Below are 20,376 nucleotides of genomic sequence, written 5' to 3'. Positions count from 1 at the left end.
TTGCTTACAAAGACAGCCACCAACTCTTCCTATCAAGAATTAGAGTCACAACATGAGGCCCTGTTTTCCAGCCAGCCTCCAGATGATGAACCACCCTAGCTGAAGCATCAGACATGAACCCAAGCCCATCTTGTGCCTTCCAGCTGCAGCCCCGCCACTGGTGCTCACACCGCATGAAACAGAGACAAGCTGCCCGAGCTCACACCACATGGAGTGGAAATGAACCACTTTCACAAAGTCCTGCCCAAAGCCTGTCAGGCTCGTCCATCCCTGGAAGTTTTCAGGCAAGAATACTGCGGTAGGCCTTTAAATTTTTAAATATCAAGGTCTTAAAAGTACTTTCAGTGATGGACAGAACAACTAGACAGAAGACCAACAAGGAAAAAGAAGAGTTTCAGAACAGAATCAACCAACCGACTGTGCCGCACAGACATCTTATAGAAAACTCCACTCAACAACAGAAAACTACATATTCTTCTCAAGTGCACACAGAGCATTCTCCAAAAAAGACATAAATTAGATCATAAAACAAGCTTTAATACATTTGAAATGATCAAACTCATACAAAGAATATTCTCTGATCACATGGAATAAAATTAGAAATTAATAATGGGATGAAATTTGGAGAATTCACAAACATAAAAATTAAACAATACACTCCTAAATAACTAATGGATCAAATAAGAAATCACAAAAGAAATTAGAAAAGACTTTGAAATGAATGAAAATGACAATACAACATACTTATGCAGAGAAACCAATGCTCTGAGGGAAACTTACAGCTATAAACAAGCAAACTAAAAAAGAAAAAATGTACCAAATCAATAACCTAAACTTCCACCTTAAGAAATTGGAAAATAGAAGAGCAAGCTAACTAAAACAAAAAGAAAAAAAAAATGTAAGAGTGGGGAGAAAAGGTAAGAGCAGAAACAGACAACATGGAGAACAGAAAACCAATAGAGAAAACCAATGAAATCACATTTTTTCTTTGAAAGTTTGGATCAATGTACAAAAATCAATCAATGTAATACACCATATCAATAAAAGTTCTTCATGATCATCTCAATAGATGCAGAAAAAGCATCTGACAATCCCAACACCCTTTCATGATGGAAAAAAAACACACAAACAAGGAAGAGATGGAAACTTCCTCAATCTGATGAAGAGTATGAAAAACTTACAACTAACATCAACACATACCACACACAGGGAAAAGCTTTCTCCCTAGTATCAGGAACAAAACCAGGATGTTTGCTCTTACCACTTCTATTTGACATTGTACTTAAGGTTCTAGCCAGGGCCATTAAGCAAGAAAAAGATATAAAAATGATTAGAAAGGGAGAAGTAGATTATATCAATTTACAGATGACACAATCTTGTACATTGAAAATTCTATGGAATTCACACACACACACACACACCCCTACTACAAGAAGCAAGTTTAGCAAGATTGCAGGATACAAGATCAACATTCAAAAATCAATCATATTTCAGACTTCCATGGTGGTCCAGTGGTTAACCAATGAAGGGGACACAGGTTCGATCCCTGCTCTGGAAAGATTCCACATGCCATGGGGCAACGAAGCCCATGGGCCACAATGAGCCCACATTCTAGAGCCTGGGAGCTACTGAGCCCACGCACTCTAGAACCAATGCTCAGCAACAAGAGAAGCCACCGGAATGAGAAGCTCCCGCACTGCAACTAGAGAGCAGCTGCCGCTGGCCGCAACTAGAAAAGGCTGATGTACAGTAACAAAGACCCAGTGCAGCCGAAAACAAATATTTTTTTTTAAATGAATTCCATTTCTATACATAAGCAATAAACAATGCAAAAATGAAATTAGGAAAACAATTCCATTTATAATAGAATCAGAACAACACTATTTTCATGTGTCCTTCAAGAATTTACTCAGTCACTTCCTGGAAGGCCTTCCCTTGGCCACTCCCTTGTGCCTAGTAGAATTTTCTTTTCTTCCTCGGTTTTCCTCCTCTGTAATCCCATAATGTCCTGTGCATATCTCCTTATGGAGCTATTCCCACTTTTACTGATAGTATCCTTGAAGGTAGCAATTGTGCCATTTTCATCTCTGAAATTCTTATTTCTAGTACAGTGACTAGCAAAGAATAAAATATTGGATAGATGAATGGTGGAGAGGTGATGGCACAAAATATCCAAACGGAGTTATCCCAGAGACAGTGAAAAGACAGAAATGGAATATGGAATATGGGTGTCAAGATTGGAAAACACAGATCTTCAACTGCTTCAGCCAAGAATCGTACCCTCATTTCTTGCATCTCCTGCGTTGGCAGGTGGATTCTTTACCACCAGCGCCACCTGGGAAGCCCCAATAGAACCTCTAAGAATACATAAAATCTTAGAAAAATAGATGATGAAATATGGAGAAAAAGGCAAAGTTTTTCAATGTGTGAAGGGTTACTTTTATACACTAAAGTAAACCCAGTTTGTCTTGGTCATAGAACATGGTCTCTAATGAGTCAATGATCTATCATTTGTCATACCTGTTTTTCTAGATAATTTAAAATGAAGTAGAAGAGAAACCTAAATGAGAAATCGTTCGCTATTTTAAAGTTTAGTAAAAAGGGAGCAAGGGAAACAAAAAAAGACTTTAAAAAATCAATATGGACTTCCTTGGCAGTCCAGTAGTTAAGACTCTCCACTTGCAACACAAGGGCCATGGGTTTTAATCCTGGTGGGGGAACTAAGACCCCTCACATGCCAGGCGGCATGGCCAAAAAAAAGAATATGTACTGACCATGTCTAAGATTTCTAGATGCCACAGGGAATGTGACAAAGTACAAGACTAAGTCCCCCACTTACAATCTTGTCACATACAGGAAAAATGATACAAGGCAGCAGATGTCACATATATCTGCAAGTTTTCAGAAGAAAATGAAAGAAATCCTTCTTTGAGGAGAATCAATTCTCCCTGGGGCTTCCCTCGTGGTCCAGTGGTTAAGAATCTGCCTTACAATGCAGAGGACACCGGCTGGACCCCTGGTCTGGGTTCCACATGCTGTGGAGCAACTAAGATCATGCACTACAACTACTAAGCCCATGCTCTAGAGCCCGAGAGCCGAGACCACTGAGCCCACGGGCTGCAACTACTGAAGCCCGAGCGCCTACGGCCTGCGCTTGGCAACAAGAGAAGCCCCTGCAAAAAGCCCACGCCCTGCAAGTCAAGAGTGGCCCCTGCTCACCAGAACTCAAGAAAGCCCCTGTGCAGCAAAGAAGACCCAGCACAGCCAATAAATAAATAATAATAATAAATTTAACAATCAACTCTCCCTAATTTACCTTTTTTTTAAATTTGGATTTTCATCAATTGAGCTTTCCTAAAAAGATTGATTGTGTTTAGAATGTAACTACATAAAAATCAGAACAGAGATTGCCTCCTAAAGTGGGTAGGGAGGCAGGGATTAGCTGGGAAGGGAACTTGCTGAGATTGTGATAATGCTTTCTATTAGTGATTCTCAGATTCCCAGAACAGTATCAATGCGTCACTGGGGACTTGCTAGAAATGCAAATTCTCAGGCCCCACGCAGACCTATAGAATCAAAAACTCTCAGGATAGGGCCCTGTAATTAGTTTTTAGAAGCCCTCCCAAAATAGAAAACCACTATTAGAACACCACAGCAACGGTCACTGCAGGCAACATCCCTGATAAAAACTAAAAGTAGTCAGCAAAACTTTACAGAGAAACATACTTGCAGGGCCTCCCCCATGGCTCAGCTGGTAAAGAATCCACCTGCCAATGCAGGAGATGCAAGTGACGCAGGTCAGAATGATTCCCGAAGAAGGAAAGGGCAACCCGCTCCAGTATTCTTGCCTGCAGAATTCCATGGACAGAGGAGCCTGGAGGGCTACAGTTCATGGGCTTGCAAAGAGTTGGACATGACTGAGCGTGCACACACACACATGATATTTGCATAGCTTCAAAGTATGTCCCCCCAAATATTTATTAATTCCTGTGGCAGTTTTAACATATGCCCATAAATTTTTTCAGATTCTCCCCTTCAGGAGATGGAGCTTGATTTCTGCCACCTTGAATCTAGGCTGGACTTAGGGACTCACTTTTTAGGAAAAGTAGATATTTAGAAAGACACAAAAAAATTAGTAACTTTACAGTGGAGAAACCTAGCAGACTTTACCTTAGTGAAACTGAAAGTCACTCAGTCATGTCTGACTCTTTGCAACCCCATGGACTATACAGTCCATAGAATTCTCCAGGCCAACATACTTAAGTGGGCAGCCATTCCCTTCTCCAGGGGATCTTCCCAACCCAGGGATTGAACCCATGTCTCCCACATTGCAGGCGTACTCTTTAGCAGCTGAGCTACCAGGGAAGCCCAAGAATACTGGAGTGGGTATTCTATCCCTTCTCCAGGAGATCTTTCCAACCCAGCAATCGAACCGGGATCTCCTGCATTGCAGGTGGATTCTTTACCAGCTGAGCTACCAGAGAAGCCCAGACTTTACCTTAACCAGGAATAATAACTACTGATACCATATATCTCCTGACATGATGTGATGAGGACACATTACCTCTGTGGTATTCTCCGCAAAAATGCACAACCTATCTAACCATGGGAAAAAAAAAAACTGGCAAACTTAAAATAAAGGGCATTCAACCAAATACCCAGCTAGTATCTGCATCTGGGATGGGCGAAGGAGTTAAAAAAATACCCTTTACAGTTTAGGATGATTCATTAGTACTGTACACTCCTGAAAGAAAAGATATTATAAAAATTTACAAAGATAAATGGATAAGTAAACATTAAATCCAAGAATGATTCACAGGAAGTATCTTTTAACAAATAATTGTAATCAATGATTAGAACACAGAATAGGCATTTTACAATCTCCTGGATAATATCTTAAGCTTATTTACTATGCAGAGGTAGGTTTACTATAAAGCTAAAGAAGCTTAAGCTTCAAGGTCCTCATTTGTATTGGTCCCTGCCAAGGCCAAGTGGTAGAAAAAAGACTGAATTATCTTTCTATGGTCTCTATAAAAATGATATTACAAAGTCATAATATGAAAATCTTTAGTAGCATGAATATAGGGGAAATTACAGCAGTGTATCAGGTAGTTAAAAAATATTATGCTGTTTTTCTGAATTTTGTGATGTTTAGGTTTTTCAGCTTTTAAAAGATATAGTTTAGGGAATTCCCTGGTGGTCCAGTGATCAGGATTCAGTGCTCTCACTGGCAGGGGCCCAGTTCAATCTCTGGTTGGGGAACTAACATCTTACAAGCCACTTGGCACAACCAACAGAAAAATAAATAAAATATATAAATTTGTTGTGGTTTATTTTCTCATTCTGAATAAACATTTGTTTTTATCTCTAATTTTGTATTCTTTTTCTTTTAAAAGCCCCTGTTGTTAAGCATTTTGAATATGGATGGAATAATTTAGCCTGCCTCATACATTTAGTACCAAATATTCATTTAAGTATCTCTCCTCCTATCATAGATCTTCAGTATTATTCATAACCAGGTAAAGTAAACCGAAGTATGGATCAAATTTCAATAGAACTTATTTAGAACTTTTATTTCTAAACCCATCTTCAGCCAGGGAGAGACTACAAGTAACAAGGGTGATGAAATAGAAAAGAACATTTCACGGATAGGAAGTATAATCTATTAAAAAAAACACAAGAGGTTCATTTGCAATGACTATCGAGTTGAGCAAAACAGGGTACAGTTGAACAGTGAGAAGATAATAAAAAGAAATTCAGTAAGCTCTTGGTAACTAACAGTGAAGATGGCTATGGCTGTCAGCCATAGCAAAAAACAGAAAATCATGCAGTCAAAGAGGAAAACATGATTAAAACCAATCAAGGACAGTTCTACAAAATGTTAACATAGAATTACCATAAGGCCTGGATCCACTCCTACGTACATACTCAGGAAAAATGAAAACATATGTTCACACAAAACACTGTACGTGATTGGTCACAGCAACATTATTCATAACAGTCAACAAGTGAAAACACCCCAAATGTCCATCAGCTGATAACATGATTAAATAAAATGCAGCATGGCCATACAATGGAATATTACTCAGCAATTAAAAGGTATGAGCTACTGATACACTACTGCACAGACAAACCCTAAAAATGCTATGCTAACTGAAAGATGCTAACCACAAAAGGCCAGATATTGCATGATTCCATTTACAAGTTCAGAACAGACCAATTTACAGAGACACAAAGTAGTTAGTGGTGCCTAGTGCTAGGATTATTACAGGTTGGGGAATGGGTATTGACTGCCAATGGGTACGGAGTTCTTTCTTGGGGGAGAAAAATAACCTAAAATTAGATTGAGGTGACAGCTGCACACACTAGAAAACACTGAATTGTATATTTAAATGAGTATATTGTTAATTATATCTCAATAAAGCTATCAAAAATAACAAGGTCAGAAGATGTATAAATCAGAGAAGATGGATTTTACAGAAATGTCACTGAAAACCATAATTATTTTTTATTCATTAAGTGCCCACTGTGTCCTGGCACCAGGTGTGTGTGTGTGTGTGTGCACACGCTCAGTTGTGTCCAACTCTTTGCTGCCCCGTGGACTATAGCCCACCAGGCTCCTCTGTCCACAGAATTTTCCAGGCAAGAATACTAGAGTGGGTTACCATTTCCTACTCCAGGGGATCTTCCTGACCCAAGGATTGAACCTGTGTCTCTTGTGTCTCCTGTATCAGCAGGTGGCTTCTTTACCACTAGTGCCACCATATTATGTATTATTGCGTCTTTTCAGCAGTTCTAAAAGGCAGGTCATGTTAAACTTTATATAAATTTAACAAAGAGAGACTGAAAAATAGGGAGGCTAAGTTACTTATACATGGCTGCTGCTGCTGCTGCTGCTAAGTCACTTTAGTTGTATCCGACTCTGTGCGACCCCATAAACGGCAGCCCACCAGGCTCCCCAGTCCCTGGGATTCTCCAGGCAAGAACACTGGAGTGGGTTGCCATTTCCTTCTCCAATGCATGAAAGTGAAATGTGAAAGTGAAGTCGCACAGTCGTGTCCGACTCTTCACGACTCCATGGACTGCAGCCTACCAGGCTCCTCCATCCATGGGATTTTCCAGGCGAGAGTACTGGAGTGGGGCGCCATTGCCATACACAGCTAAACAGTATCAGAGCCAGGATTATAAAGCAAGTTTGTGACTCCAAAGGTCTTTGACTCTGTTGTACTTTTTCTATATTAAAACAAGCCAGAAACCTTGTATCAATAGCCTAGTTATATGTCCCCCTCTGGAAATAATAGTCTGTGATACGAGAGACACTTCCATTAACATTTACACTTAGACTGCTCAGAGCACCCAGTGTTCCATCTGGATCACAACAAGTTACATTTATTGCCACTGTGCTCAGCCCAACTCTGGACCTGATTAAGGACTAGGATCTCTTCAAGCAAACCCTGAGATAAAACTACAACAAACGCAAAGGATAGCTCCTTAGGCATCCAACGATGTTAAGAATCAAAACATGGGGAGGGAATACTTACTGAGAGCTATTTTGTGCCAAATTTCTGAGTTACAATCAGAGATTATATTGTCTGAGATAAATGGTCAAAAAGAAGCTCCCCCTCCCACCTCTACTCCCAAACTCCTCTACTGTCTTTTTGTTTTCTACGAATGCTAATTAATAAGCTATGAGTAACAGTGGTCTCCCTTAAGGGTTGTATACACCTAGTGTTGATCACAAGCAAGAAGTGGCTCCTCTCTCAAATATAACCAAAGGCTGGCAAAACAGAGAACCCCTTTTCACCTCTTGGCCTTCCCTGGGTAGAGCACTCTGTATATGCTGTAGGCACTCTCAGGTAGAAATATTAGTTAAGACAGCTTCTGCCATGGGAAGGTAGACATGTGCGTTGCAGTTAAAAGGCGAGGCATCCCAAAAGAAAACCACCAATTAAAGAGGAGTTTTATCTTGTGAAACAGATTATACAGAAACATTCCAGTAACTCAGTGCTCATTTCTCTTTTGTATCTCCTAGACAGAGGAGCCTGGTAGGAGGCCATCTATGGGGTCGCACAGAGTCGGACACGACTGAAGCGACTTAGCAGCAGCAGCAGCAGCCTTTAGCAAAGCCCTAAATGTTCCAGCCTGGTCTCAGCTGTGTACTACAAGAGTATTAAGAGAAGACTCACCTCTGGGGCTGAAAATTAAAAAGAAAGCAACACTCCCTGAGGCCAGCAAAGGATTCCCCAGGGAAAGCTGAACCTTTAGGAACAAAAGTCCTTGCTGGGAGCTCCAATTATCCCACCCCATGTGCAGAATCTCCTTCAAAAGCCAACTCTGGAGGAGCCTGGCTCTTATTTACTAAGAGAGAAAGTAGTTTTTTTCTATCAAAACAGCCTAACTGTAAACTCAGGTCTATCTGATTCCAAAATCAATATTGTTACTGGCTGCTACATCACACTGCCTCCGAAATAATATTAACAGAAAACTGTTCAGCAAAAATATGGGAGAGAATGATTTAGGAGGAGGAGGAAGGGAAGCAAAGAGGAAAGGGAAGGAGGAGAAAAAGGGAAAGAGGGAGAGATTTCTCCAAAGCAATGAAAACAACTCATTGCAGACTGAATGTCAAAAATGGAAATAGTTAATAGTAATGTATGCACTTAGCATATATGAAGAGCAGTACCTACTATACAGCTAACATTTAACATGTGTTAATTCCTTTCCTTAAGAACAAAGAGCATAGTAGAAAAATGCCGTCTCAAGTTTTGGATTTTAAAGAAGTTAAAGTGTGATGACATTAGAACAGATACCCAACAGCAACGATGACAAAAACTCTATATCTCCTTCTTGAAAAAATACTCCGCAAGTGAAAAAAAACAGAATGGGGCTGACTATAAAGCTATTGATCAGTCCTCTGTTTCAAACAAAAAGAGGAACACATTATCTCACTTCTCCAATATATTTAAACACAGAAACACAAATTCACGAATTCATTAACTGCACAATCATTTACTGTTTTATTAGTCTACAGCAATAAGGTAGAACATCTTTTGTATCTTCTAAAAGTCAGAAAGATTCAAGGCACTTCAAATTTCAGGTGGCTTGTGTACAGTTCCCCTGCAAAAACACCCTCCCAACGAACACCAGCCAGACCTCTTCCTGTTTTTCAACCTCATATGTTTACTTTCACATCTGCTGTGAAAGATAAAAGCAACAATGGGGACATCAACCACATGTCTGCGTCCTACCAACCCGGAAATGAAGCTCTGAAGCCAGAGGTGCTGTGAAATGGGTCTTTAGAAAACTCACACGCAAGCTTAAAACTCTTACAGCGTAGGTCTGAATCAAATCCAAAGGTAGACAAAACCATATATGTTTCTAAAGAGCTATATTGTATTTGAAAGAAAGTGGAAGTGTTAATTGCTCAGTCATGTCCGACTCTTTGCAACCCCATGAACTGTAGCCCACCAGCCTCCTCTATCCATGGGATTCTCCAGGCAAGAATATTGGAGTGGGTTACCATTTCCTGCTCCAGGGGACCTTCCTGATCCAGGGATCAAACCCAGGTCTCCAGCACTGCAGGCAGATTCTTTACCAACTGAGCACCATAGATGCCCAATTGAAGTATGGAAAACGTAAGGGGCAAGATATAAAAATTCTTCTTCTTAACCAAAGATTATTTTCCCCACGTTCACAAGTCAGATTTTATCAAGGGTAAAAGGGAACTAACGTTCACTGATTACCTGTAGATGACGGGCACACTGCAAGGTTTGTTTCTGTCATTATTATGTATTCTGCGTAATGTATCATCCTTATTTTATAGAAGAGTAAACTGAGGCATAGTAAAGTACTTTCACAAGATCACATCATTAAGAAATCATCTCAGACAGAAAGCCTGCATCTCTCCTAACAAGTTTGTGGTTGTACTAAGTAAAGCTGCAGCAGTAAGGAATCTGGGGGTCTTCCCTTGGAGGTCCAGTGGTCTTAACCACTGCACGGGGCATAAGTTTGATCCCTGCTCAGGGAGTTAAGAATTCGACTTTGAGGCCAATTTTCACTTGCTAATTATAAAACTTTGGACAAGTTACTTAACTTTTAACCTGCTACTTAAAATATAAAATGGGATGACTCACACCTACTTCACAGGGCTGTGGTGAGGCTTAAATGTAAAAATAATGGCTAACATTTATCTGGTGCCAGACACTGTCCCACATACCTCGCATATATTAACTCATTTAATCATCATAACAACCTTAAAAGGTATTTTTTATCATCCACAGGTTATACAATGAGCAAACCGAGGTACAGAAGTAACTTGCCCAAGGTCACCACCAGTTTAAAAGTGACACACCAAGAAATTAAAACCAGGCATTCAAGCCCTCAGGCTCAAACCTTCAATACCTATGTCATCCCTATAAAGAACACAGTCCAGAGCACGGCTCATAATAAGTCATCATTAAATACTAGCATTATTACTTTATCAAGCACATACAACGCCCCAGTAAATTGTGGCTGAAGGTGTTAAAACAAAGAGGCAGAACGTTAACCCAGGTTATACTCCATGCTCTTCCCATAACCATATGTCTTTTGGACCTAATGCCTCTATTCCTAAGCTTTAGGCATACACTCAGTCATTTTTTTAATTAATTAATTAATGTGACTGTGCCAGGTCTTAGCTGCAGCATGCAGGATTTTTGGTTGAGGCATGAGAACTCTTAGTTGTGGCATGTGGGATCTAGTTCCCTGACCAGGGATCGAACCCGGGCCTCCTGCATTGGGAGCACAGAGTCTTAGCTACTGGACCACCAATGAAGACCTGCCCAGGCGTTTCTAATACTGGATCACTAAACTTCCTTAGGAAAGAAGTCATGTCTTCTACATTTTTGTGATCACATACACCCACAAGGTCCTGCTCATTATAGATAATCAATTGTGTGTGTGTGCCCAATCGCTCAGTCGTGTCCAACTCTTTGTGACCCCATGGACTATAGCCTGCCAGGCTCCTCTGTCTATGGGATTTTCCACCAAGAATACTGGAGTGGGTTGCCACTTCCTTCTCCAGGGGATCTTCCAGACCCAGGGGCTGAACCCAAATCTCCTGCATCTCCTGCACTGGCAGACAGATTCTTTACCACTGAGCCACCTGGGAAGCCCAGACAACCAATTAATACATATTAATTAAATGATCATGCCACTCCTCTGCTCAAAACCCTTGCAAAAATTCTCATCTCAGAAAAAGTGCAGTCTGTAGCATAGCCACCAGGGCACCACACCAACTGTTCCTCCCACTTGCAGCCTCTCTGAACTCAGCTCCTACCATTTGCTCCTAGATGATCTTGATCTTGCCATGCTGGCTTACTTAATGCTTCTCAAACACACCAAACATCCTTCACCTTTGCACCTGTTGCGCCTGGAATGCTCTTCTCCAGATACCATTCAGGACTCTGCTCAAAAGTTACCTTACCAGAGAGGTTGTTTCTGACCACTGTACCTAAAATATCCACCCCACTTCCCTCCCTCTTCACTCCCTTGTTCTGCTTTCTCTGATCCTCACTAAAACCTTACATTTTATCCCTGATTTGTATACTTTGTTATTTGTCCTCTCCCACTAAATGTAAACTCCACAAGAACAGACATTTCTAATCTACTTTCTTCACTGTTATGTCCCAGTGTGCTTAGAATAGGACCTGGTAAATAGCAGATGATTCATAAATTTTTATTAAATTAATAAATGGTAGATGTATTGGGGCTTTCCCAAGGGCTCAGTGGGTAAAGAATTCACCTGCAATGCAGGAAACGTAGGAGATACAGGTTTGATTCCTGAGTCAGGAAGATCCCCTGGAGGAGGAAGCAGCAACCCACTCTAGTATTCTTGCCTGGGAAATCCCATGGATAGAGGAGCCTGGCAGGCTACAGTCCTTGGGGTTGCAAAGAGTTGGACACGACTGAGCACGCATAGATGTATTAGTTGTCTCCTGTCATATAACAAATTACCTCTGAAATTTGGTGATTTAAAACAATAAACATTTATTATCTCCATTTCTATGGATCAAGAATTCAAGCGCATGGCTTAGTCCGACACCTTTGATTCAGGGTCTCTGGTGAGGTTGCAGTCAAGCTGTCAACCAGGTTTACGCTCCTCTCAAAGCTCAACTCTGCCGGAAGAATCTGCTTCCAAGCTCACTTTCATGGTAGTTACTAACAGACTTGGTTTCTCACCATGTGGGCCTCTCCATAGGCTGCCTGAATGTTCTTAGGATATAGCAGCTGGTGATCCGAGTGACAGGAACAGAGCCAGAGATGAGAGATGAGAGAGCCCGAGGGAGAAACCACAGCCTTTTGTAATCTAATCTTGGAAGTGACATCCCACCACTGTGCTATATTCTATTCATCAGAAGTAAGTCACCAGGTCCAGGGCACACTCAAAGGGAAGGGATTACGCAAGGCATAAATACCAGGAGACAGGAATCACTGGGCCATCTTAAAGGCTGCTTACCATAGTACAGATAACAAAAATCCAAAAACACCCTGCCCTTTGGAAGACTAGCTTTTATCCTCATCAGTGGATATCCTCAACTGTGCAGTAGAATTTCAAATTAGACCAGATGTGAATCTCAGGTGGGCTGGGAGTTTGTTCACTGCTGTATCCCCAGGAAACAGAACCACACTAAATCTTTGTTGCATGAATGAAAACAAAACAAAAAAACACCTTGACCTTTGGAAACCCGGTATATCCTTTAAGATATGCATTTAAATATGATGCTATGGTCATTATGCAATCATCGCCCCAATGCTAGTTTTTTCAATCTTATAAAACACCAAAGGGAGTACATTAACTATTAAACATTTCTAGTTAACCAGTGTACCTTAACAGTCATGTTAGAGATAATACAACTAGCAAAGAGATGTCAACAAAAATAGCATCTGGAGAAAAAGGATACTATTGGATGACTCTTTCTGAGTAGATGAGATACATCTTTTTAAAAATGGATTGGATATTGATTGTTATTATGTAAATATTGTTCATTTTCTTAGGTGCGATTATGGTACTGTGATTATGTAGAATAAAGTCTTTATTCTTAGAAGATGCATAATGAAGTCTTTTAGGGGTAAATTTTCATATCTGCAGCTTACTTTCCAAGAAAACACACATACAGAAAGGGAATCAGAAGCAGTCAGATTCATAACCCGGTCTTAAATCTCAATTATGCTCGAATTCACATTCTCACTACACTTCTACATGTCTAGGATGTCCCCAGTGTTATGTATCTAACTACCGTTCTAAGCAGTGTCTGTGTCTGGGGGGCTGAGGAGGGCAGTGAAAGACAGGACATTGACCCTCTGCTCTCCAGAAGCTGACAGTCTTACTGGGAAGCACCAGTTTCAAGTGCAATACAAAGCAACACGTGACAAATCGGGTTTGTAACAAATGCCACAAGAGCTCAGAAAAGGATATCAATAAACTCTCAGAGAACAAAATACCTTTGAAACCTCTTTCTTCTAACAGTTCTCTTATTCTTGGCATCCTTTTCCTTTAACCACTTCTCCTTTACTTTATCTACTTGGCAACAACTGAGTGATTATTTCCTACTAACAAAACTATCTTGAGATGATCTAAACATAAAGCACATATTTTGCCTGTTTGGAATGCAAGATATGATTTTTTAAAATAAAATACTATTCACATTTTCACTGGAAAAAAGCACTAAATATACTGTGTGAATTTTCTTGCCTTCAAAAGCAATTGTGTTATTTCAAGTGTTGAGGATGCCAGAAAGCTTGAAGATTTAAAAATAACCTCACAAAGAGCTTGTTTCCAACACCAGATGGAAAGAAATTACTCTAAAGACACACGTGTGGGAGGACATATATACAATACAACATCATATGACACCATGCAAAAGGTTTATATAATTATGTAATACCATCAAGATTCGCAGGACTCTGCAGGTAGTAAGTTAGCAACAGTGTCGATTCTCTGAATCATTAAAAATCACAAAAGGGCAAGAAATTGCAAGTGGGTGGTAGCAAAAAAAAAAAAACAAAGAGCCTTCACTTTAAGCTGCCTTCCATGTGTCTCCACTACATGATGAAATGGTTGGCAGGTAAAATTTGAGAGCTTAAATCCTTGGAGCTCTTGACAGTTCTGCCTGTGTCCACATGGTCAAAACAACCAGGGGAAATGAATTTCAAAAATCTGTACCAAGTGTATTATCAAGGTGAAACACTTTTAACTTGAATATATGTAGAATTTCAAACTGGTTAACTGAAATACATGCCTGACATATAAATTAAAATAGCATTTCTTTGTAAGATGATGTACTGTTAAAATCCCATTGCATTAAAATGATTATAATAGTGTTATTAATTTACACAAGTATTAATAGCTGAAACACAATCACAACTGAACTTTGGCATAGTACTCCCTAGTCACAAATTAGCCAAAGTATACATTTTGTTACAGTTTTGGGTAACAGGCTTAAATGCAACCAATTCAAAATACTGCTATGCTGTATTGTTGTTAAATCACAGAATTTCTCACTTAAAACTTTTATAACTTTATAATGGTGATGCTATCAAAATATAATATTAAAGTGTCTGAGTGACTATTAAGGCAGAAAGTAACTAAACCTTAGTCTATACTGTGTCCAATGTTACAATTCAGACGAATAAAGGGCCTACCAAAAAGTTTATTTGGATTTTTATAGGGGATGGAAGACACAAGGAGAGACAGATTACATTTATAAATCACAATAAACTATAGGAATATATACTATTCCCAATTTTTTATCTTATTATTTCCACCTAGTTCCAAAAGAAATTGAGGTGTTCCTGTCCCTATTAATAGATAATATTTTTAGATAATACAGCTAATCCTTGAATAACAGGGGTTTGAACTGTGTGAGTTCACTTATACTTAGATTTTTTCATGCATGAACTCTACAGTACTACATCATCCAAGGTTGGTTGAATCCTCAGAGGCAGAATCACATACAAGGAAGAACCACACATACAGAGGTCCGACTATAAGTTACACATGGATTTCCAACTGTGCAGAACGTTAGCACCCCTAACCCCTGCATTAAGGATCAACTACAATGCAGAATTATGGACATACATTGAATGTAGATAGAACAGAATTAGATAATATAAATAGAGCATCTGTTGCTTCTTCCAATTTTATCATTATATTTAATCACAGTTTCTATTTTATCAGATAATCTTGCCTCTTCCTCCCCACTCTGCCAAGATTACACTATCCCTATCCAAGCTCTACTCTACACAGTTCAGAAACAACGTTAATTTCTATAAGCAGACGTTGCCCTGAGAGGTGAGAAAGAAGACAGCCTAGATTAATTGGGAGGAAACGACCAAAAGAACCCTCAACCATGGAAGGAAGAGAACGGCAATCCAATACACAAATCACCATTTAATCCACATGGATTTAGGTTGGAGATAATCAAGAGGTACCTGCAGAATCAGGACTGGTCTTAATAAATACAATAATAAAACAACAAAGAATGAAATAAACAATAAACATGATACCAGAATGGCTCTGGAATTTCTCTTGGGAAAGGACTTTTTTAGGGGGGCATACTTACTTAGAGTGACTTGGGGGAAACTGATGAAAATTAGGAGGTAGGGTATATTAAAGTCTCTCCAAGTCATTCCTTGAATTGTTCTGGCCACAACCATGGAATGTTGCTTTTCTTTAAAGTTCAAAAAGTAGTCAATTTATTTTCAAATACTTCAAGGTGGGTACAATCCCACTTAAATAAAAATAATTAGCAAAAATAAGTGTAAACAGACTTTTATCATAATCAGATTTTCCCACTATAACTTCCCTAAAACCAACATTTGAAGTAGTGTCAGTGAGGAAGTAATTCTAAGACCGGCACTCAAAACATCAAAGTTCTCTTTTCCAACACCTCCAATTTCTGAATAGTGTTTACTGCTATACCTCTTTTATCCTCTCCCTGTGTATTCATTAAATAACAGCACAGTAAATCAAAACAGAGTGTAGTAAATCAAAATACTGATCTAATGCAGTGTGCATACCAGGCAGATTGTTACAGTGCATTTCCTGCACACATTCTGAAGCCACTCATAAAGAGTCACCAGTGACGTACCGACAAACTTAAACAACAAAACTTAACATTCTATTTAGAATCTGGCTCTTCTCTAACTAAAAGCTATTACAAACACAATGAACCAATTACCTTCCAGTACTTCTAGATTCTCTACATAAATAAGACTCGTAACTTATCAATTCAGAGGGCCCTTTAAAAATTTTTTTAAATTTAATCTTCGGGGGCTTTATTCAGAGAAAGAAAGCAAAGTTGTTCATAAGAAAAAAACTTGCTAGAATTATTCTTGTTTAGCTCACAAATAAAATTAGATGATTCTAAGCTTAAGCAGTAGGTGGAAAAAAAAAATCCTTTAGAGGTAGCAATGAATCTGTATCTGAATAGGCATGTGACCAATCACAAATTTGATGGGACTTTTGGAAAAATACACTGGCAGCATTTGCTCTGATCTTCTTAGATAATAAGGAAACAGATTGTGATCTAACGTATGCACCTCTTGATTTCAGAACCACATTCAGCCCCTGATAGCTGCCAACATTCCCAAGTTATAAAACCGGATCACCAATATTAAATTAGATTTGGACATTCAGAAAACAATATAAGCAAGCCCTATCACTCACGTCACAAATCACAGACTTCGTATTTTAAATCACAATCTACTGATAAGCATATCAAAGTACCTAGAGAATTCAAGAATCCTGTGACTTGTAGGGAACTCTTCTGACAAGCTTAACTCCGAAGCTTTTTTTTTAGGAAACCAAACAACACTGTAAGCACACTATCTCCCATAAAATGAATCTGTTTAAAATGAAGTCCATAAGCTAAGGAATGAAATGGAAGGCTGGCTCTGTAGTTTCCAAAAATGTTAAAGTCAAGCTGCATAGAAAACAACACACTGCTGAATTCTAAATGTGAGGTGCAAACCTGACAAAAGAGAAAAACAGGAAAAACACATAGGTCATATCTCAACAAAATGCCACAACTATTTTTTTTAGAGACAGGAATCATTTAAAATCATTTTTTAATTTAGATATTAGCTTAGAAATGTTTCTAAAAAGAAAAAGGAGATACAAGTACCTTTAAAATGAAAAGAGGAAGATTTGTGTGCTATTCTGTTTATATATAAATTATCATATCACATTATTTTATATATTATATTGATGATAAGCCTACTTTGTAAGTCCCTTGGACTGCAAGGAGATCTAACCAGTCCATTCTAAAGGAAATCAGTCCTGAATATTCTTTGGAAGGACTGACGTTGAAACTGAAACTCCAATACTTTGGCCACCTGATGTAAAGAACTGACTTATTTGAAAAGACTCTGATGCTGGGAAAGATTGAAGGCAGGAGGAGAAGGGGACAACAGAGCATGAGGTGGTTAGATAGCATCACCGACTCAATGGACATGAGTTTGAGTAAATTCCAGGAGTTGGTGATGGACAGGGAGGCCTGGTGTGCTGCAGTCCACGGGGTCACAAAGAGTCAGACACGACTGAGCGACTGAACAGAACTACTTTATTAAGGCTTCTCAGGTGGCGCTAGTGGTAAAGAACCCATCTGCCAAAGCAGGAGACAATCCCTGGGTCAGGAAGGTCCCCTGGAGAAGAAGGAAATAGCAACCTACTCTACTATTCTGGAGAAACCCCATAGAAAGAGGAGCCTGGTGGGCTCCATGGGGTTGCAAAGAGTCAGACACAACTGAATCAACTGAGCAGGCACACAAGCTTACTTTAAAATATAGGCTTGTTTACCATATCTACTGCTGCTGCTGCTGCTAAGTCGCTTCAGTCGTGTCCGATTCTGTGCGACTCCATAGACGGCAGCCCATTAGGTGCCTCTGTCCCTGGGATTCTCCAGGCAAGAACACTGGAGTGGGGTGCCATTTTCTTCTCCATACCATATCTACTACTTCAACACAATAAATATGATTTGAGTGTTTAACAAACATTAAGGAAATGTCAGCTCTTAGACCACCAAGAAACGGAAGAGATGTAGAGAAGCCCACTTAAGAGATAAAACTTTCTTCTATTAGTTTAGTCTGTTTGTTGACAGCCAGAGTTTTCAAGTGTCCAACCAGTCAACTGGTGGAGTTCTTAGCTCTGAGCAGAATGGAACCCTAAGAGGTTTTCTTAATCTACCACCAGCCACCTTCTACCACAAGGGTTGCGCATACTGATGGGGCATTTAGGACCTAATCCTTTTAACAAACACCACTTCAAATTCAACCAGCTGGCCATATTAATGAAGCTCAAAGAAAACTCAAAACAAAACCAAAAGTTCCATCAAGTCCCTTTCACAAAGGGACATTTCCCCCACACTTCAAATTATTAATATGGAACATTCTTAAAGAGAACTGAAAACAGAAGGAATATACTGATAAACGACAAGCACAGATGGAAGCTCATGGCCAAAGGTACAAATGAGAAAGCATGGGTTATTACTGAGTAGTTAGTTCTTTTTGACTGGAAAATACAAGTAATAAAGAGAATAAAGGTAGAAAGGTAGACCAGGGCCACACTATGTACAGACATACCTAAAAGACATTTGGTTATAAAACACTGGTATAAATGTTGGGAGAATTTTGATGAAGTCTAAAGAGTCAGATCATTTATTGATACTTCTAAGCCTGAATTCAATTATACAAGGGGAAAAAAGTATAGTTTTGTTCTAGAAGAAAGAGGAATCAGAAGGTTAGCATGCTGCAGGTAAGTTCACTTTTAATAGTAACAAAGATATACCATACTTCAGTTTCCCCAGGGATATAAATAATGCTTATCTTTACCTTAATTATAATCTTGCTGTAGAATGCATTCTGAATTAGCACCTTGATATCAAGGCAATGTGATGCTCAGTGTTTATATTCACTTTTTAATCTGTCATTTATTGAGAGCTTATTGTGTACCATATATTGTTATGTACTCCACATGGATTATATTAATAACACCTCAAGAAACTATTTTATATAGCCAAAGTTGGTCAGCTAGCAAAGAACTTATTGTTTCCAACTTACAGAGCAGGAAAATGAAGAGTATGTCGAGTTTCCCTAAAAAGTAAGAGTTAATGCTGCATAAAAAAACTGAGATGAGAATTATATTAACAGCACTGGGTACAGTGTACATCCTCACTATAATAATATCCAAGATAGAAGACATCACCATTTCTTCCAATCTTCCCTAAAAACAGAACAGAATAGCAGCTGTGAAATCACACAGACTACTAAAAAAAAAAGAAAAGAAAAGCTCGGCATCTCTTAAAAAGAAAAAAACTAACTCCTAATCAGCAATACATGCCAAAAAACGACAAGTCTCCACAGACTAGTCATTTACGGTTGGGTACAGCTAGAGAAAAAAACAGGATGAGAGTCGCTATTCATGTGGCCAGAAATCAATCCCTCGGCAATTTGTTTCACGTGAGATCACTTTCACTCTCAAGAGAACGCTGGTTTCTGGGAAGAACAAACCTGTTTTAGCAAACCCCCACCAGGAATAACAGCCTGGCGATACATCTCGGTGGACAAGCCCAGATACTACCCTCTCCACAGGTAAAGGCAGCCCAGCGAGCAGGAGGAAATACGTCCAAGCCGACAGATGCACAAACTGAAAAAGGAGGTCACGAAGCTGGGAGAGTCGGTTTAACCCCTTGGTCTCTGGGACCCGGGAAGACTCAGTGGGAAAGCATAGAGACTTGGGGTTGGGGGTGGGGGGGGATTTTTTTTTTTTTTTAATGATATGGGTATCTGTGGCGGGAAGGCCTTCAAGTCCTTGCAGGCTCCCTCCACCCCTCACAACTGAGCCTGACTTCAGACCGCCCAGCTACCTCGTCACCGAGAAATCGCTCTGCGGCTGCACCCCACACCTTCACCACCCGAAACCTGCAACTCGCCCCCCACCTGCTTTCCTTCAAGGGCTCCTGCCCACTGTACCATGACTGCCTGACCAGACGGTACCGATCGCCCCCTCGTCAAAAATGCACCCGGAGCCTAACTTTTAAACGCTCCCCTCCAGCGCCACCCCGGCCTTATTTCCCCCTCAGGCCGACCGCGTCCCGGCTCCAAGCCTTCGGTCGCCGGCTTGCAGAGAGGGCTTTGCGGAGGCCGTGCAGCCCGCGCCCCCCGGCCCGGGCCTGCGGAGGGGCTGGAGACAAAGAGGCAGGGGCACCGCCGCGGCCTCCAGGACCGTCCCCTCGGGGACAGCTCCGCGCCCCCCACCCTCCTACCCCAGTTCCGCTCGCGCGCCGCCACAGCCTAGCCTCACCGGTGGTTCTGGGGCCCGGGCTCCTCGCGCCCGCCGCC

The 20,376-nt window shown here is 40.2% G+C and overlaps 1 protein-coding gene across 16 annotated transcripts in view; it reads right to left on the bottom strand.

Moving 5' to 3' along the window:
- EPB41 (erythrocyte membrane protein band 4.1) overlaps nucleotides 1-20,376 on the bottom strand; it is a 181,727-nt gene that overhangs the window by 139,688 nt on the left and 21,663 nt on the right. For 12 of the 16 annotated variants that reach the window (XM_010830194.1, XM_010830196.1, XM_010830202.1 and 9 more), the window contains exon 1: nucleotides 20,339-20,370. The exons of the other annotated variants lie outside the window; for them this stretch is intronic. The gene's annotated coding sequence lies outside the window, so the exon portion shown is untranslated. Of the gene's footprint in view, nucleotides 1-20,338; nucleotides 20,371-20,376 lie in introns of those variants that run through there. 16 annotated transcript variants of the gene reach the window in all.

Source organism: Bison bison, unplaced genomic scaffold, assembly GCF_000754665.1.
Source record: "Bison bison bison isolate TAMUID 2011002044 unplaced genomic scaffold, Bison_UMD1.0 scf7180017864516, whole genome shotgun sequence".
NCBI lineage: Eukaryota > Metazoa > Chordata > Mammalia > Artiodactyla > Bovidae > Bison > Bison bison.
The sequence above is the reverse complement of the archived record's forward strand: the minus strand, read 5'-3'. Positions and strand labels throughout refer to the sequence as shown.